The sequence below is a fragment of the Pleurodeles waltl genome, chromosome 8 (assembly GCF_031143425.1).
Source record: "Pleurodeles waltl isolate 20211129_DDA chromosome 8, aPleWal1.hap1.20221129, whole genome shotgun sequence".
In the NCBI taxonomy this organism is placed as follows: domain Eukaryota; kingdom Metazoa; phylum Chordata; class Amphibia; order Caudata; family Salamandridae; genus Pleurodeles; species Pleurodeles waltl.
Window position 1 is genome coordinate 1,057,751,046 of NC_090447.1, and position 27,889 is coordinate 1,057,778,934.

The following is a 27,889-nucleotide window of genomic DNA, read 5'->3' on the forward strand; positions in this document are numbered from 1 at the left end:
AGGTTTGCAAAGGATTCTGGGTAACAGAACCTGGTCCGAGCCCCACAAGTCACCACATCTTGGATTCCCCTAGGTCTCTAGTTTGCAGAAATGCACAGGTTTGGTAGGTTTCCCTAGGTGCCGGCTGAGCTAGAGGCCAAAATCTACAGGTAGGCACTTTGCAAAAAACACCTCTGTTTTCTTTAAAAAAAATGGGATGTGTCCACGTTGCGCTCTGGGGCATTTCCTGTCGCGGGCGCTAGGCCTACCCACACAAGTGAGGTATCATTTTTATCGGGAGACTTGGGGGAACGCTGGGTGGAAGGACATTTGTAGCTCCTCTCAGATTCCAGAACTTCTGCCACAGAAATGTGAGGAACATGTGTTTTTTTAGCCAAATTTTGAGGTTTGCAAAGGATTCTGGGTAACAGGACCTGGTCCGAGCCCCACAAGTCACCCCATCTTGGATTCCCATAGGTCTCTAGTTTTCAGAAATGTACAGGTTTGGTAGGTTTCCCTAGGTGCCGGCTGACCTAGAGGCCAAAATCTACAGGTAGACACTTTGCAAAAAACACCTCTGTTTTCTTTCAAAAATTTGGATGTGTCCACGTTGCGCTTTGGGGCGTTTCCTGTCGCGGGCGCTAGGCCTACCCACACAAGTGAGGTATCATTTTTATCGGGAGACTTGGGGGAACGCTGGGTGGAAGGAAATTTGTAGCTCCTCTCAGATTCCAGAACTTCTGCCACAGAAATGTGAGGAACATGTGTTTTTTTAGCCAAATTTTGAGGTTTGCAAAGGATTCTGGGTAACAGGACCTGGTCCGAGCCCCACAAGTCACCCCATCTTGGATTCCCCTAGGTCTCTAGTTTGCAGAAATGCACAGGTTTGGTAGGTTTCCCTAGGTGCCGGCTGAGCTAGAGGCCAAAATCTACAGGTAGGCACTTTGCAAAAAACACCTCTGTTTTCTTTAAAAAAAATGGGATGTGTCCACGTTGCGCTCTGGGGCATTTCCTGTCGCGGGCGCTAGGCCTACCCACACAAGTGAGGTATCATTTTTATCGGGAGACTTGGGGGAACGCTGGGTGGAAGAAAATTTGTGGTTCCTCTCAGATTCCAGAACTTTCTGCCACAGCAATGTGAGGAACATGTGTTTTTTTAGCCAAATTTTGAGGTTTGCAAAGGATTCTGGGTAACAGAACCTGGTCCGAGCCCCACAAGTCACCCCATCTTGGATTCCCCTAGGTCTCTAGTTTTCAGAAATGCACAGGTTTGGTAGGTTTCCCTAGGTGCCGGCTGAGCTAGAGGCCAAAATCTACACGTAGGCACTTTGCAAAAAACACCTCTGTTTTCTTTCAAAAATGTGGATGTGTCCACGTTGCGCTTTGGGGCGTTTCCTGTCACGGGCGCTAGGCCTACCCACACAAGTGAGGTATCATTTTTATCGGGAGACTTGGGGGAATGCTGGGTGGAATGAAATTTGTGGCTCCTCTCAGATTCTAGAACTTTCTGCCACAGAAATGTGAGGAACATGTGTTTTTTTAGCCAAATATTGAGGTTTGCAAAGGATTCTGGGTAACAGAACCTGGTCCGAGCCCCACAAGTCACCGCATCTTGGATTCCCCTAGGTCTCTAGTTTGCAGAAATGCCTAGGTTTGGTAGGTTTCCCTAGGTGCCGGCTGACCTAGAGGCCAAAATCTACAGGTAGACACTTTGCAAAAAACACCTCTGTTTTCTTTCAAAAATTTGGATGTGTCCACGTTGCGCTTTGGGGCGTTTCCTGTCGCGGGCGCTACGCCTAACCACACAAGTGAGATATCATTTTTATCGGGAGACTTGGGGGAACGCTGGGTGGAAGGAAATTTGTGGCTCCTCTCAGATTCCAGAACTTTCTGCAACAGAAATGTGAGGAAAATGTCTTTTTTTATCCAAATTTTGAGATTTGCAAAGGATTCTGGGTAACAGAACCTGGTCCGAGCCCCACAAGTCACCCCATCTTGGATTCCCCTAGGTCTCTAGTTTGCAGAAATGCCTAGGTTTGGTAGGTTTCCCTAGGTGCCGGCTGAGCTAGAGGCCAAAATCTACAGGTAGGCACTTTGCAAAAAACACCTCTGTTTTCTTTAAAAAAAATGGGATGTGTCCACGTTGTGCTCTGGGGCATTTCCTGTCGCGGGCGCTAGGCCTACCCACACAAGTGAGGTATCATTTTTATCGGGAGACTTGGGGGAACGCTGGGTGGAAGGAAATTTGTGGCTCCTCTCAGATTCCAGAACTTGCCACAGCAATGTGAGGAACATGTGTTTTTTTAGCCAAATTTTGAGGTTTGCAAAGGATTCTGGGTAACAGAACCTGGTCCGAGCCCCACAAGTCACCGCATCTTGGATTCCCCTAGGTCTCTAGTTTGCAGAAATGCCTAGGTTTGGTAGGTTTCCCTAGGTGCCGGCTGAGCTAGAGGCCAAAATCCACAGGTAGGCACTTTGCAAAAAACACCTCTGTTTTCTTTAAAAAAAATGGGATGTGTCCACGTTGCGCTCTGGGGCATTTCCTGTCGCGGGCGCTAGGCCTACCCACACAAGTGAGGTATCATTTTTATCGGGAGACTTGGGGGAACGCTTGGTGGAAGGAAATTTGTGGCTCCTCTCAGATTCCAGAACTTCCTGCCACAGCAATGTGAGGAACATGTGTTTTTTTAGCCAAATTTTGAGGTTTGCAAAGGATTCTGGGTAGCAGAACCTGGTCCGAGCCCCACAAGTCATCCCATCTTGGATTCCCCTAGGTCTCTAGTTTACAGAAATGTACAGTTTTGGTAGGTTTCCCTAGGTGCCGGCTGAGCTAGAGGCCAAAATCTACAGGTAGGCACTTTGCAAAAAACACCTCTGTTTTCTTTCAAAAATTTGGATGTGTCCATGTTGCGCTTTGGGGCGTTTCCTGTCGCGGGCGCTAGGTCTACCCACACAAGTGAGGTATCATTTTTATCGGGAGACTTGGGGGAACGCTGGGTGGAAGGAAATTTGTGGCTCCTCTCAGATTCAAGAACTTTCTGCCACAGAAATGTGAGGAACATGTGTTTTTTTAGCCAAATTTTGAGGTTTGCAAAGGATTCTGGGTAACAGAACCTGGTCCGAGCCCCACAAGTCACCCCATCTTGGATCCCCCAGGTCTCTAGTTTTCAGAAATGCACAGTTTTGGTAGGTTTCCCTAGGTGCCGGCTGAGCTAGAGGACAAAATCTACATGTAGGCACTTTGCAAAAAACACCTCTGTTTTCTTTCAAAAATGTGGATGTGTTCACGTTGCGCTTTGGAGCGTTTCCTGTCGCGGGCGCTAAGCCTACCCACACAAGTGAGGTATCATTTTTATCGGGAGACTTGGGGGAACGCTGGGTGGAAAGAAATTTGTGGCTCCTCTCAGATTCCAGAACTTTCTGCCACAGAAATGTGAGGAACATGTGTTTTTTTAGCCAAATTTTGAGGTTTGCAAAGGATTCTGGGTAACAGAACCTGGTCCGAGCCCCACAAGTCACCCCATCTTGGATTCCCCTAGGTCTCTAGTTAGCAGAAATGCACAGGTTTGGTAGGTTTCCCTAGGTGCCGGCTGAGCTAGAGGCCAAAATCTACAGGTAGGCACTTTGCAAAAAACACCTCTGTTTTCTTTAAAAAAAATGGGATGTGTCCACGTTGCGCTCTGGGGCATTTCCTGTCGCGGGCGCTAGGCCTACCCACACAAGTGAGGTATCATTTTTATCGGGAGACTTGGGGGAATTCTGGGTGGAATGAAATTTGTGGCTCCTCTCAGATTCCAGAACTTTCTGCCACAGAAATGTGAGGAACATGTGTCTTTTTAGCCAAATTTTGAGGTTTGCAAAGGATTCTGGGTAACAGAACCTGGTCCGAGCCCCACAAGTCACCACATCTTGGATTCCCCTAGGTCTCTAGTTTGCAGAAATGCACAGGTTTGGTAGGTTTCCCTAGGTGCCGGCTGAGCTAGAGGCCAAAATCTACAGGTAGGCACTTTGCAAAAAACACCTCTGTTTTCTTAAAAAAAAATGGGATGTGTCCACGTTGCGCTCTGGGGCATTTCCTGTCGCGGGCGCTAGGCCTACCCACACAAGTGAGGTATCATTTTTATCGGGAGACTTGGGGGAACGCTGGGTGGAAGGAAATTTGTAGCTCCTCTCAGATTCCAGAACTTCTGCCACAGAAATGTGAGGAACATGTGTTTTTTTAGCCAAATTTTGAGGTTTGCAAAGGATTCTGGGTAACAGGACCTGGTCCGAGCCCCACAAGTCACCCCATCTTGGATTCCCATAGGTCTCTAGTTTTCAGAAATGCACAGGTTTGGTAGGTTTCCCTAGGTGCCGGCTGACCTAGAGGCCAAAATCTACAGGTAGACACTTTGCAAAAAACACCTCTGTTTTCTTTCAAAAATTTGGATGTGTCCACGTTGCGCTTTGGGGCGTTTCCTGTCGCGGGCGCTAGGCCTACACACACAAGTGAGGTATCATTTTTATCGGGAGACTTGGGGGAACGCTGGGTGGAAGGAAATTTGTAGCTCCTCTCAGATTCCAGAACTTCTGCCACAGAAATGTGAGGAACATGTGTTTTTTTAGCCAAATTTTGAGGTTTGCAAAGGATTCTGGGTAACAGGACCTGGTCCGAGCCCCACAAGTCACCCCATCTTGGATTCCCCTAGGTCTCTAGTTTGCAGAAATGCACAGGTTTGGTAGGTTTCCCTAGGTGCCGGCTGAGCTAGAGGCCAAAATCTACAGGTAGGCACTTTGCAAAAAACACCTCTGTTTTCTTTAAAAAAAATGGGATGTGTCCACGTTGCGCTCTGGGGCATTTCCTGTTGCGGGCGCTAGGCCTACCCACACAAGTGAGGTATCATTTTTATCGGGAGACTTGGGGGAACGCTGGGTGGAAGAAAATTTGTGGTTCCTCTCAGATTCCAGAACTTTCTGCCACAGCAATGTGAGGAACATGTGTTTTTTTAGCCAAATTTTGAGGTTTGCAAAGGATTCTGGGTAACAGAACCTGGTCCGAGCCCCACAAGTCACCGCATCTTGGATTCCCCTAGGTCTCTAGTTTGCAGAAATGCCTAGGTTTGGTAGGTTTCCCTAGGTGCCGGCTGAGCTAGAGGCCAAAATCCACAGGTAGGCACTTTGCAAAAAACACCTCTGTTTTCTTTAAAAAAAATGGGATGTGTCCACGTTGCGCTCTGGGGCATTTCCTGTCGCGGGCGCTAGGCCTACCCACACAAGTAAGGTATCATTTTTATCGGGAGACTTGGGGGAACGCTTGGTGGAAGGAAATTTGTGGCTCCTCTCAGATTCCAGAACTTCCTGCCACAGCAATGTGAGGAACATGTGTTTTTTTAGCCAAATTTTGAGGTTTGCAAAGGATTCTGGGTAGCAGAACCTGGTCCGAGCCCCACAAGTCACCCCATCTTGGATTCCCCTAGGTCTCTAGTTTACAGAAATGTACAGTTTTGGTAGGTTTCCCTAGGTGCCGGCTGAGCTAGAGGCCAAAATCTACATGTAGGCACTTTGCAAAAAACACCTCTGTTTTCTTTCAAAAATTTGGATGTGTCCATGTTGCGCTTTGGGGCGTTTCCTGTCGCGGGCGCTAGGTCTACCCACACAAGTGAGGTATCATTTTTATCGGGAGACTTGGGGGAACGCTGGGTGGAAGGAAATTTGTGGCTCCTCTCAGATTCAAGAACTTTCTGCCACAGAAATGTGAGGAACATGTGTTTTTTTAGCCAAATTTTGAGGTTTGCAAAGGATTCTGGGTAACAGAACCTGGTCCGAGCCCCACAAGTCACCCCATCTTGGATCCCCTAGGTCTCTAGTTTTCAGAAATGCACAGTTTTGGTAGGTTTCCCTAGGTGCCGGCTGAGCTAGAGGACAAAATCTACATGTAGGCACTTTGCAAAAAACACCTCTGTTTTCTTTCAAAAATGTGGATGTGTTCACGTTGCGCTTTGGAGCGTTTCCTGTCGCGGGCGCTAAGCCTACCCACACAAGTGAGGTATCATTTTTATCGGGAGACTTGGGGGAACGCTGGGTGGAAAGAAATTTGTGGCTCCTCTCAGATTCCAGAACTTTCTGCCACAGAAATGTGAGGAACATGTGTTTTTTTAGCCAAATTTTGAGGTTTGCAAAGGATTCTGGGTAACAGAACCTGGTCCGAGCCCCACAAGTCACCCCATCTTGGATTCCCCTAGGTCTCTAGTTAGCAGAAATGCACAGGTTTGGTAGGTTTCCCTAGGTGCCGGCTGAGCTAGAGGCCAAAATCTACAGGTAGGCACTTTGCAAAAAACACCTCTGTTTTCTTTAAAAAAAATGGGATGTGTCCACGTTGCGCTCTGGGGCATTTCCTGTCGCGGGCGCTAGGCCTACCCACACAAGTGAGGTATCATTTTTATCGGGAGACTTGGGGGAATTCTGGGTGGAATGAAATTTGTGGCTCCTCTCAGATTCCAGAACTTTCTGCCACAGAAATGTGAGGAACATGTGTCTTTTTAGCCAAATTTTGAGGTTTGCAAAGGATTCTGGGTAACAGAACCTGGTCCGAGCCCCACAAGTCACCACATCTTGGATTCCCCTAGGTCTCTAGTTTGCAGAAATGCACAGGTTTGGTAGGTTTCCCTAGGTGCCGGCTGAGCTAGAGGCCAAAATCTACAGGTAGGCACTTTGCAAAAAACACCTCTGTTTTCTTAAAAAAAAATGGGATGTGTCCACGTTGCGCTCTGGGGCATTTCCTGTCGCGGGCGCTAGGCCTACCCACACAAGTGAGGTATCATTTTTATCGGGAGACTTGGGGGAACGCTGGGTGGAAGGAAATTTGTAGCTCCTCTCAGATTCCAGAACTTCTGCCACAGAAATGTGAGGAACATGTGTTTTTTTAGCCAAATTTTGAGGTTTGCAAAGGATTCTGGGTAACAGGACCTGGTCCGAGCCCCACAAGTCACCCCATCTTGGATTCCCATAGGTCTCTAGTTTTCAGAAATGCACAGGTTTGGTAGGTTTCCCTAGGTGCCGGCTGACCTAGAGGCCAAAATCTACAGGTAGACACTTTGCAAAAAACACCTCTGTTTTCTTTCAAAAATTTGGATGTGTCCACGTTGCGCTTTGGGGCGTTTCCTGTCGCGGGCGCTAGGCCTACCCACACAAGTGAGGTATCATTTTTATCGGGAGACTTGGGGGAACGCTGGGTGGAAGGAAATTTGTAGCTCCTCTCAGATTCCAGAACTTCTGCCACAGAAATGTGAGGAACATGTGTTTTTTTAGCCAAATTTTGAGGTTTGCAAAGGATTCTGGGTAACAGGACCTGGTCCGAGCCCCACAAGTCACCCCATCTTGGATTCCCCTAGGTCTCTAGTTTGCAGAAATGCACAGGTTTGGTAGGTTTCCCTAGGTGCCGGCTGAGCTAGAGGCCAAAATCTACAGGTAGGCACTTTGCAAAAAACACCTCTGTTTTCTTTAAAAAAAATGGGATGTGTCCACGTTGCGCTCTGGGGCATTTCCTGTCGCGGGCGCTAGGCCTACCCACACAAGTGAGGTATCATTTTTATCGGGAGACTTGGGGGAACGCTGGGTGGAAGAAAATTTGTGGTTCCTCTCAGATTCCAGAACTTTCTGCCACAGCAATGTGAGGAACATGTGTTTTTTTAGCCAAATTTTGAGGTTTGCAAAGGATTCTGGGTAACAGAACCTGGTCCGAGCCCCACAAGTCACCGCATCTTGGATTCCCCTAGGTCTCTAGTTTGCAGAAATGCCTAGGTTTGGTAGGTTTCCCTAGGTGCCGGCTGAGCTAGAGGCCAAAATCCACAGGTAGGCACTTTGCAAAAAACACCTCTGTTTTCTTTAAAAAAAATGGGATGTGTCCACGTTGCGCTCTGGGGCATTTCCTGTCGCGGGCGCTAGGCCTACCCACACAAGTGAGGTATCATTTTTATCGGGAGACTTGGGGGAACGCTTGGTGGAAGGAAATTTGTGGCTCCTCTCAGATTCCAGAACTTCCTGCCACAGCAATGTGAGGAACATGTGTTTTTTTAGCCAAATTTTGAGGTTTGCAAAGGATTCTGGGTAGCAGAACCTGGTCCGAGCCCCACAAGTCACCCCATCTTGGATTCCCCTAGGTCTCTAGTTTACAGAAATGTACAGTTTTGGTAGGTTTCCCTAGGTGCCGGCTGAGCTAGAGGCCAAAATCTACAGGTAGGCACTTTGCAAAAAACACCTCTGTTTTCTTTCAAAAATTTGGATGTGTCCATGTTGCGCTTTGGGGCGTTTCCTGTCGCGGGCGCTAGGTCTACCCACACAAGTGAGGTATCATTTTTATCGGGAGACTTGGGGGAACGCTGGGTGGAAGGAAATTTGTGGCTCCTCTCAGATTCAAGAACTTTCTGCCACAGAAATGTGAGGAACATGTGTTTTTTTAGCCAAATTTTGAGGTTTGCAAAGGATTCTGGGTAACAGAACCTGGTCCGAGCCCCACAAGTCACCCCATCTTGGATCCCCTAGGTCTCTAGTTTTCAGAAATGCACAGTTTTGGTAGGTTTCCCTAGGTGCCGGCTGAGCTAGAGGACAAAATCTACATGTAGGCACTTTGCAAAAAACACCTCTGTTTTCTTTCAAAAATGTGGATGTGTTCACGTTGCGCTTTGGAGCGTTTCCTGTCGCGGGCGCTAAGCCTACCCACACAAGTGAGGTATCATTTTTATCGGGAGACTTGGGGGAACGCTGGGTGGAAAGAAATTTGTGGCTCCTCTCAGATTCCAGAACTTTCTGCCACAGAAATGTGAGGAACATGTGTTTTTTTAGCCAAATTTTGAGGTTTGCAAAGGATTCTGGGTAACAGAACCTGGTCCGAGCCCCACAAGTCACCCCATCTTGGATTCCCCTAGGTCTCTAGTTAGCAGAAATGCACAGGTTTGGTAGGTTTCCCTAGGTGCCGGCTGAGCTAGAGGCCAAAATCTACAGGTAGGCACTTTGCAAAAAACACCTCTGTTTTCTTTAAAAAAAATGGGATGTGTCCACGTTGCGCTCTGGGGCATTTCCTGTTGCGGGCGCTAGGCCTACCCACACAAGTGAGGTATCATTTTTATCGGGAGACTTGGGGGAATTCTGGGTGGAATGAAATTTGTGGCTCCTCTCAGATTCCAGAACTTTCTGCCACAGAAATGTGAGGAACATGTGTCTTTTTAGCCAAATTTTGAGGTTTGCAAAGGATTCTGGGTAACAGAACCTGGTCCGAGCCCCACAAGTCACCACATCTTGGATTCCCCTAGGTCTCTAGTTTGCAGAAATGCACAGGTTTGGTAGGTTTCCCTAGGTGCCGGCTGAGCTAGAGGCCAAAATCTACAGGTAGGCACTTTGCAAAAAACACCTCTGTTTTCTTTAAAAAAAATGGGATGTGTCCACGTTGCGCTCTGGGGCATTTCCTGTCGCGGGCGCTAGGCCTACCCACACAAGTGAGGTATCATTTTTATCGGGAGACTTGGGGGAACGCTGGGTGGAAGGAAATTTGTAGCTCCTCTCAGATTCCACAACTTCTGCCACAGAAATGTGAGGAACATGTGTTTTTTTAGCCAAATTTTGAGGTTTGCAAAGGATTCTGGGTAACAGGACCTGGTCCGAGCCCCACAAGTCACCCCATCTTGGATTCCCATAGGTCTCTAGTTTTCAGAAATGCACAGGTTTGGTAGGTTTCCCTAGGTGCCGGCTGACCTAGAGGCCAAAATCTACAGGTAGACACTTTGCAAAAAACACCTCTGTTTTCTTTCAAAAATTTGGATGTGTCCACGTTGCGCTTTGGGGCGTTTCCTGTCGCGGGCGCTAGGCCTACCCACACAAGTGAGGTATCATTTTTATCGGGAGACTTGGGGGAACGCTGGGTGGAAGGAAATTTGTAGCTCCTCTCAGATTCCAGAACTTCTGCCACAGAAATGTGAGGAACATGTGTTTTTTTAGCCAAATTTTGAGGTTTGCAAAGGATTCTGGGTAACAGGACCTGGTCCGAGCCCCACAAGTCACCCCATCTTGGATTCCCCTAGGTCTCTAGTTTGCAGAAATGCACAGGTTTGGTAGGTTTCCCTAGGTGCCGGCTGAGCTAGAGGCCAAAATCTACAGGTAGGCACTTTGCAAAAAACACCTCTCTTTTCTTTAAAAAAAATGGGATGTGTCCACGTTGCGCTCTGGGGCATTTCCTGTCGCGGGCGCTAGGCCTACCCACACAAGTGAGGTATCATTTTTATCGGGAGACTTGGGGGAACGCTGGGTGGAAGAAAATTTGTGGTTCCTCTCAGATTCCAGAACTTTCTGCCACAGCAATGTGAGGAACATGTGTTTTTTTAGCCAAATTTTGAGGTTTGCAAAGGATTCTAGGTAACAGAACCTGGTCCGAGCCCCACAAGTCACCCCATCTTGGATTCCCCTAGGTCTCTAGTTTTCAGAAATGCACAGGTTTGGTAGGTTTCCCTAGGTGCCGGCTGAGCTAGAGGCCAAAATCTACACGTAGGCACTTTGCAAAAAACACCTCTGTTTTCTTTCAAAAATGTGGATGTGTCCACGTTGCGCTTTGGGGCGTTTCCTGTCACGGGCGCTAGGCCTACCCACACAAGTGAGGTATCATTTTTATCGGGAGACTTGGGGGAATGCTGGGTGGAATGAAATTTGTGGCTCCTCTCAGATTCTAGAACTTTCTGCCACAGAAATGTGAGGAACATGTGTTTTTTTAGCCAAATATTGAGGTTTGCAAAGGATTCTGGGTAACAGAACCTGGTCCGAGCCCCACAAGTCACCGCATCTTGGATTCCCCTAGGTCTCTAGTTTGCAGAAATGCCTAGGTTTGGTAGGTTTCCCTAGGTGCCGGCTGACCTAGAGGCCAAAATCTACAGGTAGACACTTTGCAAAAAACACCTCTGTTTTCTTTCAAAAATTTGGATGTGTCCACGTTGCGCTTTGGGGCGTTTCCTGTCGCGGGCGCTACGCCTAACCACACAAGTGAGATATCATTTTTATCGGGAGACTTGGGGGAACGCTGGGTGGAAGGAAATTTGTGGCTCCTCTCAGATTCCAGAACTTTCTGCAACAGAAATGTGAGGAAAATGTCTTTTTTTATCCAAATTTTTAGATTTGCAAAGGATTCTGGGTAACAGAACCTGGTCCGAGCCCCACAAGTCACCCCATCTTGGATTCCCCTAGGTCTCTAGTTTGCAGAAATGCCTAGGTTTGGTAGGTTTCCCTAGGTGCCGGCTGAGCTAGAGGCCAAAATCTACAGGTAGGCACTTTGCAAAAAACACCTCTGTTTTCTTTAAAAAAAATGGGATGTGTCCACGTTGTGCTCTGGGGCATTTCCTGTCGCGGGCGCTAGGCCTACCCACACAAGTGAGGTATCATTTTTATCGGGAGACTTGGGGGAACGCTGGGTGGAAGTAAATTTGTGGCTCCTCTCAGATTCCAGAACTTGCCACAGCAATGTGAGGAACATGTGTTTTTTTAGCCAAATTTTGAGGTTTGCAAAGGATTCTGGGTAACAGAACCTGGTCCGAGCCCCACAAGTCACCGCATCTTGGATTCCCCTAGGTCTCTAGTTTGCAGAAATGCCTAGGTTTGGTAGGTTTCCCTAGGTGCCGGCTGAGCTAGAGGCCAAAATCCACAGGTAGGCACTTTGCAAAAAACACCTCTGTTTTCTTTAAAAAAAATGGGATGTGTCCACGTTGCGCTCTGGGGCATTTCCTGTCGCGGGCGCTAGGCCTACCCACACAAGTGAGATATCATTTTTATCGGGAGACTTGGTGGAACGCTGGGTGGAAGGAAATTTGTGGCTCCTCTCAGATTCCAGAACTTTCTGCGACAGAAATGTGAGGAACATGTGTTTTTTTTGCCAAATTTTGAGGTTTGAAAAGGATTCTGGGTAACAGAAACTGGTCCGAGCCCAACAAGTCACCCCATCTTGGATTCCCCTAGGTCTCTAGTTTTCAGAAATGCACAGGTTTGGTAGGTTTCCCTAGGTGCCGGCTGACCTAGAGGCCAAAATCTACAGGTAGACACTTTGCAAAAAACACCTCTGTTTTCTTTAAAAAATTTGGATGTGTCCACGTTGCGCTTTGGGGCGTTTCCTGTCGCGGGCGCTAGGCCTACCCACACAAGTGAGGTATCATTTTTATCGGGAGACTTGGGGGAAAGCTGGGTGGAAGGAAATTTGTAGCTCCTCTCAGATTCCAGAACTTTCTGCCACAGAAATGTGAGGAACATGTGTTTTTTTAGCCAAATTTTGAGGTTTGCAAAGGATTCTGGGTAACAGAACCTGGTCCGAGCCCCACAAGTCACCCCATCTTGGATTCCCCTAGGTCTCTAGTTTTCAGAAATGCACAGTTTTGGTAGGTTTCCCTAGGTGCCGGCTGAGCTAGAGGACAAAATCTACAGGTAGGCACTTTGCAAAAAACACCTCTGTTTTCTTTCAAAAATGTGGATGTGTTCACGTTGCGCTTTGGAGCGTTTCCTGTCGCGGGCGCTAGGCCTACCCACACAAGTGAGGTATCATTTTTATCGGGAGACTTGGGGGAACGCTGGGTGGAAAGAAATTTGTGGCTCCTCTCAGATTCCAGAACTTTCTGCCACAGAAATGTGAGGAACATGTGTTTTTTTAGCCAAATTTTGAGGTTTGCAAAGGATTCTGGGTAACAGAACCTGGTCCGAGCCCCACAAGTCACCCCATCTTGGATTCCCCTAGGTCTCTAGTTTGCAGAAATGCACAGGTTTGGTAGGTTTCCCTAGGTGCCGGCTGAGCTAGAGGCCAAAATCTACAGGTAGGCACTTTGCAAAAAACACCTCTGTTTTCTTTAAAAAAAATGGGATGTGTCCACGTTGCGCTCTGGGGCATTTCCTGTCGCGGGCGCTAGGCCTACCCACACAAGTGAGGTATCATTTTTATCGGGAGACTTGGGGGAATTCTGGGTGGAATGAAATTTGTGGCTCCTCTCAGATTCCAGAACTTTCTGCCACAGAAATGTGAGGAACATGTGTCTTTTTAGCCAAATTTTGAGGTTTGCAAAGGATTCTGGGTAACAGAACCTGGTCCGAGCCCCACAAGTCACCACATCTTGGATTCCCCTAGGTCTCTAGTTTGCAGAAATGCACAGGTTTGGTAGGTTTCCCTAGGTGCCGGCTGAGCTAGAGGCCAAAATCTACAGGTAGGCACTTTGCAAAAAACATCTCTGTTTTCTTTAAAAAAAATGGGATGTGTCCACGTTGCGCTCTGGGGCATTTCCTGTCGCGGGCGCTAGGCCTACCCACACAAGTGAGGTATCATTTTTATCGGGAGACTTGGGGGAACGCTGGGTGGAAGGAAATTTGTAGCTCCTCTCAGATTCCAGAACTTCTGCCACAGAAATGTGAGGAACATGTGTTTTTTTAGCCAAATTTTGAGGTTTGCAAAGGATTCTGGGTAACAGGACCTGGTCCGAGCCCCACAAGTCACCCCATCTTGGATTCCCCTAGGTCTCTAGTTTTCAGAAATGCACAGGTTTGGTAGGTTTCCCTAGGTGCCGGCTGACCTAGAGGCCAAAATCTACAGGTAGACACTTTGCAAAAAACACCTCTGTTTTCTTTCAAAAATTTGGATGTGTCCACGTTGCGCTTTGGGGCGTTTCCTGTCGCGGGCGCTAGGCCTACCCACACAAGTGAGGTATCATTTTTATCGGGAGACTTGGGGGAACGCTGGGTGGAAGGAAATTTGTAGCTCCTCTCAGATTCCAGAACTTCTGCCACAGAAATGTGAGGAACATGTGTTTTTTTAGCCAAATTTTGAGGTTTGCAAAGGATTCTGGGTAACAGGACCTGGTCCGAGCCCCACAAGTCACCCCATCTTGGATTCCCCTAGGTCTCTAGTTTGCAGAAATGCACAGGTTTGGTAGGTTTCCCTAGGTGCCGGCTGAGCTAGAGGCCAAAATCTACAGGTAGGCACTTTGCAAAAAACACCTCTGTTTTCTTTAAAAAAAATGGGATGTGTCCACGTTGCGCTCTGGGGCATTTCCTGTCGCGGGCGCTAGGCCTACCCACACAAGTGAGGTATCATTTTTATCGGGAGACTTGGGGGAACGCTGGGTGGAAGAAAATTTGTGGTTCCTCTCAGATTCCAGAACTTTCTGCCACAGCAATGTGAGGAACATGTGTTTTTTTAGCCAAATTTTGAGATTTGCAAAGGATTCTGGGTAACAGAACCTGGTCCGAGCCCCACAAGTGACCCCATCTTGGATTCCCCTAGGTCTCTAGTTTTCAGAAATGCACAGGTTTGGTAGGTTTCCCTAGGTGCCGGCTGAGCTAGAGGCCAAAATCTACACGTAGGCACTTTGCAAAAAACACCTCTGTTTTCTTTCAAAAATGTGGATGTGTCCACGTTGCGCTTTGGGGCGTTTCCTGTCACGGGCGCTAGGCCTACCCACACAAGTGAGGTATCATTTTTATCGGGAGACTTGGGGGAATGCTGGGTGGAATGAAATTTGTGGCTCCTCTCAGATTCTAGAACTTTCTGCCACAGAAATGTGAGGAACATGTGTTTTTTTAGCCAAATATTGAGGTTTGCAAAGGATTCTGGGTAACAGAACCTGGTCCGAGCCCCACAAGTCACCCCATCTTGGATTCCCCTAGGTCTCTAGTTTTCAGAAATGCACAGGTTTGGTAGGTTCCCTAGGTGCCGGCTGAGCTAGAGGCCAAAACCTACAGGTAGGCACTTTGCAAAAAACACCTCTGTTTTCTTTAGAAAAAATTGGATGTGTCCAAGTTGCGCTCTGGGGCATTTCCTGTCGCGGGCGCTAGGCCTACCCACACAAGTGAGGTATCATTTTTATCGGGAGACTTGGGGGAACGCTTGGTGGAAGGAAATTTGTGGCTCCTCTCAGATTCCAGAACTTCCTGCCACAGCAATGTGAGGAACATGTGTTTTTTTAGCCAAATTTTGAGGTTTGCAAAGGATTCTGGGTAGCAGAACCTGGTCCGAGCCCCACAAGTCACCCCATCTTGGATTCCCCTAGGTCTCTAGTTTACAGAAATGTACAGTTTTGGTAGGTTTCCCTAGGTGCCGGCTGAGCTAGAGGCCAAAATCTACAGGTAGGCACTTTGCAAAAAACACCTCTGTTTTCTTTCAAAAATTTGGATGTGTCCATGTTGCGCTTTGGGGCGTTTCCTGTCGCGGGCGCTAGGTCTACCCACACAAGTGAGGTATCATTTTTATCGGGAGACTTGGGGGAACGCTGGGTGGAAGGAAATTTGTGGCTCCTCTCAGATTCCAGAACTTTCTGCCACAGAAATGTGAGGAACATGTGTTTTTTTAGCCAAATTTTGAGGTTTGCAAAGGATTCTGGGTAACAGAACCTGGTCCGAGCCCCACAAGTCACCCCATCTTGGATTCCCCTAGGTCTCTAGTTTTCAGAAATGCACAGTTTTGGTAGGTTTCCCTAGGTGCCGGCTGAGCTAGAGGACAAAATCTACAGGTAGGCACTTTGCAAAAAACACCTCTGTTTTCTTTCAAAAATGTGGATGTGTTCACGTTGCGCTTTGGAGCGTTTCCTGTCGCGGGCGCTAGGCCTACCCACACAAGTGAGGTATCATTTTTATCGGGAGACTTGGGGGAACGCTGGGTGGAAAGAAATTTGTGGCTCCTCTCAGATTCCAGAACTTTCTGCCACAGAAATGTGAGGAACATGTGTTTTTTTAGCCACATTTTGAGGTTTGCAAAGGATTCTGGGTAACAGTACCTGGCCGAGCCCCACAAGTTACCCCATCTTGGATTCCCCTAGGTCTCTAGTTTTCAGAAATGCACAGCTTTGGTAGGTTTCCCTAGATGCCGGCTGAGCTAGAGGCCAAAATCTACAGGTAGGCACTTTGCAAAAAACACCTCTGTTTTCTTTAAAAAAAATGGGATGTGTCCACGTTGCGCTCTGGGGCATTTCCTGTTGCGGGCGCTAGGCCTACCCACACAAGTGAGGTATCATTTTTATCGGGAGACTTGGGGGAATTCTGGGTGGAATGAAATTTGTGGCTCCTCTCAGATTCCAGAACTTTCTGCCACAGAAATGTGAGGAACATGTGTCTTTTTAGCCAAATTTTGAGGTTTGCAAAGGATTCTGGGTAACAGAACCTGGTCCGAGCCCCACAAGTCACCACATCTTGGATTCCCCTAGGTCTCTAGTTTGCAGAAATGCACAGGTTTGGTAGGTTTCCCTAGGTGCCGGCTGAGCTAGAGGCCAAAATCTACAGGTAGGCACTTTGCAAAAAACACCTCTGTTTTCTTTAAAAAAAATGGGATGTGTCCACGTTGCGCTCTGGGGCATTTCCTGTCGCGGGCGCTAGGCCTACCCACACAAGTGAGGTATCATTTTTATCGGGAGACTTGGGGGAACGCTGGGTGGAAGGAAATTTGTAGCTCCTCTCAGATTCCACAACTTCTGCCACAGAAATGTGAGGAACATGTGTTTTTTTAGCCAAATTTTGAGGTTTGCAAAGGATTCTGGGTAACAGGACCTGGTCCGAGCCCCACAAGTCACCCCATCTTGGATTCCCATAGGTCTCTAGTTTTCAGAAATGCACAGGTTTGGTAGGTTTCCCTAGGTGCCGGCTGACCTAGAGGCCAAAATCTACAGGTAGACACTTTGCAAAAAACACCTCTGTTTTCTTTCAAAAATTTGGATGTGTCCACGTTGCGCTTTGGGGCGTTTCCTGTCGCGGGCGCTAGGCCTACCCACACAAGTGAGGTATCATTTTTATCGGGAGACTTGGGGGAACGCTGGGTGGAAGGAAATTTGTAGCTCCTCTCAGATTCCAGAACTTCTGCCACAGAAATGTGAGGAACATGTGTTTTTTTAGCCAAATTTTGAGGTTTGCAAAGGATTCTGGGTAACAGGACCTGGTCCGAGCCCCACAAGTCACCCCATCTTGGATTCCCCTAGGTCTCTAGTTTGCAGAAATGCACAGGTTTGGTAGGTTTCCCTAGGTGCCGGCTGAGCTAGAGGCCAAAATCTACAGGTAGGCACTTTGCAAAAAACACCTCTCTTTTCTTTAAAAAAAATGGGATGTGTCCACGTTGCGCTCTGGGGCATTTCCTGTCGCGGGCGCTAGGCCTACCCACACAAGTGAGGTATCATTTTTATCGGGAGACTTGGGGGAACGCTGGGTGGAAGAAAATTTGTGGTTCCTCTCAGATTCCAGAACTTTCTGCCACAGCAATGTGAGGAACATGTGTTTTTTTAGCCAAATTTTGAGGTTTGCAAAGGATTCTAGGTAACAGAACCTGGTCCGAGCCCCACAAGTCACCCCATCTTGGATTCCCCTAGGTCTCTAGTTTTCAGAAATGCACAGGTTTGGTAGGTTTCCCTAGGTGCCGGCTGAGCTAGAGGCCAAAATCTACACGTAGGCACTTTGCAAAAAACACCTCTGTTTTCTTTCAAAAATGTGGATGTGTCCACGTTGCGCTTTGGGGCGTTTCCTGTCACGGGCGCTAGGCCTACCCACACAAGTGAGGTATCATTTTTATCGGGAGACTTGGGGGAATGCTGGGTGGAATGAAATTTGTGGCTCCTCTCAGATTCTAGAACTTTCTGCCACAGAAATGTGAGGAACATGTGTTTTTTTAGCCAAATATTGAGGTTTGCAAAGGATTCTGGGTAACAGAACCTGGTCCGAGCCCCACAAGTCACCGCATCTTGGATTCCCCTAGGTCTCTAGTTTGCAGAAATGCCTAGGTTTGGTAGGTTTCCCTAGGTGCCGGCTGACCTAGAGGCCAAAATCTACAGGTAGACACTTTGCAAAAAACACCTCTGTTTTCTTTCAAAAATTTGGATGTGTCCACGTTGCGCTTTGGGGCGTTTCCTGTCGCGGGCGCTACGCCTAACCACACAAGTGAGATATCATTTTTATCGGGAGACTTGGGGGAACGCTGGGTGGAAGGAAATTTGTGGCTCCTCTCAGATTCCAGAACTTTCTGCAACAGAAATGTGAGGAAAATGTCTTTTTTTATCCAAATTTTTAGATTTGCAAAGGATTCTGGGTAACAGAACCTGGTCCGAGCCCCACAAGTCACCCCATCTTGGATTCCCCTAGGTCTCTAGTTTGCAGAAATGCCTAGGTTTGGTAGGTTTCCCTAGGTGCCGGCTGAGCTAGAGGCCAAAATCTACAGGTAGGCACTTTGCAAAAAACACCTCTGTTTTCTTTAAAAAAAATGGGATGTGTCCACGTTGTGCTCTGGGGCATTTCCTGTCGCGGGCGCTAGGCCTACCCACACAAGTGAGGTATCATTTTTATCGGGAGACTTGGGGGAACGCTGGGTGGAAGTAAATTTGTGGCTCCTCTCAGATTCCAGAACTTGCCACAGCAATGTGAGGAACATGTGTTTTTTTAGCCAAATTTTGAGGTTTGCAAAGGATTCTGGGTAACAGAACCTGGTCCGAGCCCCACAAGTCACCGCATCTTGGATTCCCCTAGGTCTCTAGTTTGCAGAAATGCCTAGGTTTGGTAGGTTTCCCTAGGTGCCGGCTGAGCTAGAGGCCAAAATCCACAGGTAGGCACTTTGCAAAAAACACCTCTGTTTTCTTTAAAAAAAATGGGATGTGTCCACGTTGCGCTCTGGGGCATTTCCTGTCGCGGGCGCTAGGCCTACCCACACAAGTGAGATATCATTTTTATCGGGAGACTTGGTGGAACGCTGGGTGGAAGGAAATTTGTGGCTCCTCTCAGATTCCAGAACTTTCTGCGACAGAAATGTGAGGAACATGTGTTTTTTTTGCCAAATTTTGAGGTTTGAAAAGGATTCTGGGTAACAGAAACTGGTCCGAGCCCAACAAGTCACCCCATCTTGGATTCCCCTAGGTCTCTAGTTTTCAGAAATGCACAGGTTTGGTAGGTTTCCCTAGGTGCCGGCTGACCTAGAGGCCAAAATCTACAGGTAGACACTTTGCAAAAAACACCTCTGTTTTCTTTAAAAAATTTGGATGTGTCCACGTTGCGCTTTGGGGCGTTTCCTGTCGCGGGCGCTAGGCCTACCCACACAAGTGAGGTATCATTTTTATCGGGAGACTTGGGGGAAAGCTGGGTGGAAGGAAATTTGTAGCTCCTCTCAGATTCCAGAACTTTCTGCCACAGAAATGTGAGGAACATGTGTTTTTTTAGCCAAATTTTGAGGTTTGCAAAGGATTCTGGGTAACAGAACCTGGTCCGAGCCCCACAAGTCACCCCATCTTGGATTCCCCTAGGTCTCTAGTTTTCAGAAATGCACAGTTTTGGTAGGTTTCCCTAGGTGCCGGCTGAGCTAGAGGACAAAATCTACAGGTAGGCACTTTGCAAAAAACACCTCTGTTTTCTTTCAAAAATGTGGATGTGTTCACGTTGCGCTTTGGAGCGTTTCCTGTCGCGGGCGCTAGGCCTACCCACACAAGTGAGGTATCATTTTTATCGGGAGACTTGGGGGAACGCTGGGTGGAAAGAAATTTGTGGCTCCTCTCAGATTCCAGAACTTTCTGCCACAGAAATGTGAGGAACATGTGTTTTTTTAGCCAAATTTTGAGGTTTGCAAAGGATTCTGGGTAACAGAACCTGGTCCGAGCCCCACAAGTCACCCCATCTTGGATTCCCCTAGGTCTCTAGTTTGCAGAAATGCACAGGTTTGGTAGGTTTCCCTAGGTGCCGGCTGAGCTAGAGGCCAAAATCTACAGGTAGGCACTTTGCAAAAAACACCTCTGTTTTCTTTAAAAAAAATGGGATGTGTCCACGTTGCGCTCTGGGGCATTTCCTGTCGCGGGCGCTAGGCCTACCCACACAAGTGAGGTATCATTTTTATCGGGAGACTTGGGGGAATTCTGGGTGGAATGAAATTTGTGGCTCCTCTCAGATTCCAGAACTTTCTGCCACAGAAATGTGAGGAACATGTGTCTTTTTAGCCAAATTTTGAGGTTTGCAAAGGATTCTGGGTAACAGAACCTGGTCCGAGCCCCACAAGTCACCACATCTTGGATTCCCCTAGGTCTCTAGTTTGCAGAAATGCACAGGTTTGGTAGGTTTCCCTAGGTGCCGGCTGAGCTAGAGGCCAAAATCTACAGGTAGGCACTTTGCAAAAAACATCTCTGTTTTCTTTAAAAAAAATGGGATGTGTCCACGTTGCGCTCTGGGGCATTTCCTGTCGCGGGCGCTAGGCCTACCCACACAAGTGAGGTATCATTTTTATCGGGAGACTTGGGGGAACGCTGGGTGGAAGGAAATTTGTAGCTCCTCTCAGATTCCAGAACTTCTGCCACAGAAATGTGAGGAACATGTGTTTTTTTAGCCAAATTTTGAGGTTTGCAAAGGATTCTGGGTAACAGGACCTGGTCCGAGCCCCACAAGTCACCCCATCTTGGATTCCCCTAGGTCTCTAGTTTTCAGAAATGCACAGGTTTGGTAGGTTTCCCTAGGTGCCGGCTGACCTAGAGGCCAAAATCTACAGGTAGACACTTTGCAAAAAACACCTCTGTTTTCTTTCAAAAATTTGGATGTGTCCACGTTGCGCTTTGGGGCGTTTCCTGTCGCGGGCGCTAGGCCTACCCACACAAGTGAGGTATCATTTTTATCGGGAGACTTGGGGGAACGCTGGGTGGAAGGAAATTTGTAGCTCCTCTCAGATTCCAGAACTTCTGCCACAGAAATGTGAGGAACATGTGTTTTTTTAGCCAAATTTTGAGGTTTGCAAAGGATTCTGGGTAACAGGACCTGGTCCGAGCCCCACAAGTCACCCCATCTTGGATTCCCCTAGGTCTCTAGTTTGCAGAAATGCACAGGTTTGGTAGGTTTCCCTAGGTGCCGGCTGAGCTAGAGGCCAAAATCTACAGGTAGGCACTTTGCAAAAAACACCTCTGTTTTCTTTAAAAAAAATGGGATGTGTCCACGTTGCGCTCTGGGGCATTTCCTGTCGCGGGCGCTAGGCCTACCCACACAAGTGAGGTATCATTTTTATCGGGAGACTTGGGGGAACGCTGGGTGGAAGAAAATTTGTGGTTCCTCTCAGATTCCAGAACTTTCTGCCACAGCAATGTGAGGAACATGTGTTTTTTTAGCCAAATTTTGAGATTTGCAAAGGATTCTGGGTAACAGAACCTGGTCCGAGCCCCACAAGTGACCCCATCTTGGATTCCCCTAGGTCTCTAGTTTTCAGAAATGCACAGGTTTGGTAGGTTTCCCTAGGTGCCGGCTGAGCTAGAGGCCAAAATCTACACGTAGGCACTTTGCAAAAAACACCTCTGTTTTCTTTCAAAAATGTGGATGTGTCCACGTTGCGCTTTGGGGCGTTTCCTGTCACGGGCGCTAGGCCTACCCACACAAGTGAGGTATCATTTTTATCGGGAGACTTGGGGGAATGCTGGGTGGAATGAAATTTGTGGCTCCTCTCAGATTCTAGAACTTTCTGCCACAGAAATGTGAGGAACATGTGTTTTTTTAGCCAAATATTGAGGTTTGCAAAGGATTCTGGGTAACAGAACCTGGTCCGAGCCCCACAAGTCACCCCATCTTGGATTCCCCTAGGTCTCTAGTTTTCAGAAATGCACAGGTTTGGTAGGTTCCCTAGGTGCCGGCTGAGCTAGAGGCCAAAACCTACAGGTAGGCACTTTGCAAAAAACACCTCTGTTTTCTTTAGAAAAAATTGGATGTGTCCAAGTTGCGCTCTGGGGCATTTCCTGTCGCGGGCGCTAGGCCTACCCACACAAGTGAGGTATCATTTTTATCGGGAGACTTGGGGGAACGCTTGGTGGAAGGAAATTTGTGGCTCCTCTCAGATTCCAGAACTTCCTGCCACAGCAATGTGAGGAACATGTGTTTTTTTAGCCAAATTTTGAGGTTTGCAAAGGATTCTGGGTAGCAGAACCTGGTCCGAGCCCCACAAGTCACCCCATCTTGGATTCCCCTAGGTCTCTAGTTTACAGAAATGTACAGTTTTGGTAGGTTTCCCTAGGTGCCGGCTGAGCTAGAGGCCAAAATCTACAGGTAGGCACTTTGCAAAAAACACCTCTGTTTTCTTTCAAAAATTTGGATGTGTCCATGTTGCGCTTTGGGGCGTTTCCTGTCGCGGGCGCTAGGTCTACCCACACAAGTGAGGTATCATTTTTATCGGGAGACTTGGGGGAACGCTGGGTGGAAGGAAATTTGTGGCTCCTCTCAGATTCCAGAACTTTCTGCCACAGAAATGTGAGGAACATGTGTTTTTTTAGCCAAATTTTGAGGTTTGCAAAGGATTCTGGGTAACAGAACCTGGTCCGAGCCCCACAAGTCACCCCATCTTGGATTCCCCTAGGTCTCTAGTTTTCAGAAATGCACAGTTTTGGTAGGTTTCCCTAGGTGCCGGCTGAGCTAGAGGACAAAATCTACAGGTAGGCACTTTGCAAAAAACACCTCTGTTTTCTTTCAAAAATGTGGATGTGTTCACGTTGCGCTTTGGAGCGTTTCCTGTCGCGGGCGCTAGGCCTACCCACACAAGTGAGGTATCATTTTTATCGGGAGACTTGGGGGAACGCTGGGTGGAAAGAAATTTGTGGCTCCTCTCAGATTCCAGAACTTTCTGCCACAGAAATGTGAGGAACATGTGTTTTTTTAGCCACATTTTGAGGTTTGCAAAGGATTCTGGGTAACAGTACCTGGCCGAGCCCCACAAGTTACCCCATCTTGGATTCCCCTAGGTCTCTAGTTTTCAGAAATGCACAGCTTTGGTAGGTTTCCCTAGATGCCGGCTGAGCTAGAGGCCAAAATCTACAGGTAGGCACTTTGCAAAAAACACCTCTGTTTTCTTTAAAAAAAATGGGATGTGTCCACGTTGCGCTCTGGGGCATTTCCTGTCGCGGGCGCTAGGCCTACCCACACAAGTGAGGTATCATTTTTATCGGGAGACTTGGGGGAATTCTGGGTGGAATGAAATTTGTGGCTCCTCTCAGATTCCAGAACTTTCTGCCACAGAAATGTGAGGAACATGTGTTTTTTTAGCCAAATTTTGAGGTTTGCAAAGGATTCTGGGTAACAGAACCTGGTCCGAGCCCCACAAGTCACCCCATCTTGGATTCCCCTAGGTCTCTAGTTAGCAGAAATGCACAGGTTTGGTAGGTTTCCCTAGGTGCCGGCTGAGCTAGAGGCCAAAATCTACAGGTAGGCACTTTGCAAAAAACACCTCTGTTTTCTTTAAAAAAAATGGGATGTGTCCACGTTGCGCTCTGGGGCATTTCCTGTCGCGGGCGCTAGGCCTACCCACACAAGTGAGGTATCATTTTTATCGGGAGACTTGGGGGAATTCTGGGTGGAATGAAATTTGTGGCTCCTCTCAGATTCCAGAACTTTCTGCCACAGAAATGTGAGGAACATGTGTCTTTTTAGCCAAATTTTGAGGTTTGCAAAGGATTCTGGGTAACAGAACCTGGTCCGAGCCCCACAAGTCACCACATCTTGGATTCCCCTAGGTCTCTAGTTTGCAGAAATGCACAGGTTTGGTAGGTTTCCCTAGTTGCCGGCTGAGCTAGAGGCCAAAATCTACAGGTAGGCACTTTGCAAAAAACACCTCTGTTTTCTTTAAAAAAAATGGGATGTGTCCACGTTGCGCTCTGGGGCATTTCCTGTCGCGGGCGCTAGGCCTACCCACACAAGTGAGGTGTCATTTTTATCGGGAGACTTGGGGGAACGCTGGGTGGAAGGAAATTTGTAGCTCCTCTCAGATTCCAGAACTTCTGCCACAGAAATGTGAGGAACATGTGTTTTTTTAGCCAAATTTTGAGGTTTGCAAAGGATTCTGGGTAACAGGACCTGGTCCGAGCCCCACAAGTCACCCCATCTTGGATTCCCATAGGTCTCTAGTTTTCAGAAATGCACAGGTTTGGTAGGTTTCCCTAGGTGCCGGCTGACCTAGAGGCCAAAATCTACAGGTAGACACTTTGCAAAAAACACCTCTGTTTTCTTTCAAAAATTTGGATGTGTCCACGTTGCGCTTTGGGGCGTTTCCTGTCGCGGGCGCTAGGCCTACCCACACAAGTGAGGTATCATTTTTATCGGGAGACTTGGGGGAACGCTGGGTGGAAGGAAATTTGTAGCTCCTCTCAGATTCCAGAACTTCTGCCACAGAAATGTGAGGAACATGCGTTTTTTTAGCCAAATTTTGAGGTTTGCAAAGGATTCTGGGTAACAGGACCTGGTCCGAGCCCCACAAGTCACCCCATCTTGGATTCCCCTAGGTCTCTAGTTTGCAGAAATGCACAGGTTTGGTAGGTTTCCCTAGGTGCCGGCTGAGCTAGAGGCCAAAATCTACAGGTAGGCACTTTGCAAAAAACACCTCTCTTTTCTTTAAAAAAAATGGGATGTGTCCACGTTGCGCTCTGGGGCATTTCCTGTCGCGGGCGCTAGGCCTACCCACACAAGTGAGGTATCATTTTTATCGGGAGACTTGGGGGAACGCTGGGTGGAAGAAAATTTGTGGTTCCTCTCAGATTCCAGAACTTTCTGCCACAGCAATGTGAGGAACATGTGTTTTTTTAGCCAAATTTTGAGGTTTGCAAAGGATTCTGGGTAACAGAACCTGGTCCGAGCCCCACAAGTCACCCCATCTTGGATTCCCCTAGGTCTCTAGTTTTCAGAAATGCACAGGTTTGGTAGGTTTCCCTAGGTGCCGGCTGAGCTAGAGGCCAAAATCTACACGTAGGCACTTTGCAAAAAACACCTCTGTTTTCTTTCAAAAATGTGGATGTGTCCACGTTGCGCTTTGGGGCGTTTCCTGTCACGGGCGCTAGGCCTACCCACACAAGTGAGGTATCATTTTTATCGGGAGACTTGGGGGAATGCTGGGTGGAATGAAATTTGTGGCTCCTCTCAGATTCTAGAACTTTCTGCCACAGAAATGTGAGGAACATGTGTTTTTTTAGCCAAATATTGAGGTTTGCAAAGGATTCTGGGTAACAGAACCTGGTCCGAGCCCCACAAGTCACCGCATCTTGGATTCCCCTAGGTCTCTAGTTTGCAGAAATGCCTAGGTTTGGTAGGTTTCCCTAGGTGCCGGCTGACCTAGAGGCCAAAATCTACAGGTAGACACTTTGCAAAAAACACCTCTGTTTTCTTTCAAAAATTTGGATGTGTCCACGTTGCGCTTTGGGGCGTTTCCTGTCGCGGGCGCTACGCCTAACCACACAAGTGAGATATCATTTTTATCGGGAGACTTGGGGGAACGCTGGGTGGAAGGAAATTTGTGGCTCCTCTCAGATTCCAGAACTTTCTGCAACAGAAATGTGAGGAAAATGTCTTTTTTTATCCAAATTTTTAGATTTGCAAAGGATTCTGGGTAACAGAACCTGGTCCGAGCCCCACAAGTCACCCCATCTTGGATTCCCCTAGGTCTCTAGTTTGCAGAAATGCCTAGGTTTGGTAGGTTTCCCTAGGTGCCGGCTGAGCTAGAGGCCAAAATCTACAGGTAGGCACTTTGCAAAAAACACCTCTGTTTTCTTTAAAAAAAATGGGATGTGTCCACGTTGTGCTCTGGGGCATTTCCTGTCGCGGGCGCTAGGCCTACCCACACAAGTGAGGTATCATTTTTATCGGGAGACTTGGGGGAACGCTGGGTGGAAGTAAATTTGTGGCTCCTCTCAGATTCCAGAACTTGCCACAGCAATGTGAGGAACATGTGTTTTTTTAGCCAAATTTTGAGGTTTGCAAAGGATTCTGGGTAACAGAACCTGGTCCGAGCCCCACAAGTCACCGCATCTTGGATTCCCCTAGGTCTCTAGTTTGCAGAAATGCCTAGGTTTGGTAGGTTTCCCTAGGTGCCGGCTGAGCTAGAGGCCAAAATCCACAGGTAGGCACTTTGCAAAAAACACCTCTGTTTTCTTTAAAAAAAATGGGATGTGTCCACGTTGCGCTCTGGGGCATTTCCTGTCGCGGGCGCTAGGCCTACCCACACAAGTGAGATATCATTTTTATCGGGAGACTTGGTGGAACGCTGGGTGGAAGGAAATTTGTGGCTCCTCTCAGATTCCAGAACTTTCTGCGACAGAAATGTGAGGAACATGTGTTTTTTTTGCCAAATTTTGAGGTTTGAAAAGGATTCTGGGTAACAGAAACTGGTCCGAGCCCAACAAGTCACCCCATCTTGGATTCCCCTAGGTCTCTAGTTTTCAGAAATGCACAGGTTTGGTAGGTTTCCCTAGGTGCCGGCTGACCTAGAGGCCAAAATCTACAGGTAGACACTTTGCAAAAAACACCTCTGTTTTCTTTAAAAAATTTGGATGTGTCCACGTTGCGCTTTGGGGCGTTTCCTGTCGCGGGCGCTAGGCCTACCCACACAAGTGAGGTATCATTTTTATCGGGAGACTTGGGGGAAAGCTGGGTGGAAGGAAATTTGTAGCTCCTCTCAGATTCCAGAACTTTCTGCCACAGAAATGTGAGGAACATGTGTTTTTTTAGCCAAATTTTGAGGTTTGCAAAGGATTCTGGGTAACAGAACCTGGTCCGAGCCCCACAAGTCACCCCATCTTGGATTCCCCTAGGTCTCTAGTTTTCAGAAATGCACAGTTTTGGTAGGTTTCCCTAGGTGCCGGCTGAGCTAGGGGACAAAATCTACAGGTAGGCACTTTGCAAAAAACACCTCTGTTTTCTTTAAAAAATGTGGATGTGTTCACGTTGCGCTTTGGAGCGTTTCCTGTCGCGGGCGCTAGGCCTACCCACACAAGTGAGGTATCATTTTTATCGGGAGACTTGGGGGAACGCTGGGTGGAAAGAAATTTGTGGCTCCTCTCAGATTCCAGAACTTTCTGCCACAGAAATGTGAGGAACATGTGTTTTTTTAGCCAAATTTTGAGGTTTGCAAAGGATTCTGGGTAACAGAACCTGGTCCGAGCCCCACAAGTCACCCCATCTTGGATTCCCCTAGGTCTCTAGTTTGCAGAAATGCACAGGTTTGGTAGGTTTCCCTAGGTGCCGGCTGAGCTAGAGGCCAAAATCTACAGGTAGGCACTTTGCAAAAAACACCTCTGTTTTCTTTAAAAAAAAATGGGATGTGTCCACGTTGCGCTCTGGGGCATTTCCTGTCGCGGGCGCTAGGCCTACCCACACAAGTGAGGTATCATTTTTATCGGGAGACTTGGGGGAATTCTGGGTGGAATGAAATTTGTGGCTCCTCTCAGATTCCAGAACTTTCTGCCACAGAAATGTGAGGAACATGTGTCTTTTTAGCCAAATTTTGAGGTTTGCAAAGGATTCTGGGTAACAGAACCTGGTCCGAGCCCCACAAGTCACCACATCTTGGATTCCCCTAGGTCTCTAGTTTGCAGAAATGCACAGGTTTGGTAGGTTTCCCTAGGTGCCGGCTGAGCTAGAGGCCAAAATCTACAGGTAGGCACTTTGCAAAAAACATCTCTGTTTTCTTTAAAAAAAATGGGATGTGTCCACGTTGCGCTCTGGGGCATTTCCTGTCGCGGGCGCTAGGCCTACCCACACAAGTGAGGTATCATTTTTATCGGGAGACTTGGGGGAACGCTGGGTGGAAGGAAATTTGTAGCTCCTCTCAGATTCCAGAACTTCTGCCACAGAAATGTGAGGAACATGTGTTTTTTTAGCCAAATTTTGAGGTTTGCAAAGGATTCTGGGTAACAGGACCTGGTCCGAGCCCCACAAGTCACCCCATCTTGGATTCCCCTAGGTCTCTAGTTTTCAGAAATGCACAGGTTTGGTAGGTTTCCCTAGGTGCCGGCTGACCTAGAGGCCAAAATCTACAGGTAGACACTTTGCAAAAAACACCTCTGTTTTCTTTCAAAAATTTGGATGTGTCCACGTTGCGCTTTGGGGCGTTTCCTGTCGTGGGCGCTAGGCCTACCCACACAAGTGAGGTATCATTTTTATCGGGAGACTTGGGGGAACGCTGGGTGGAAGGAAATTT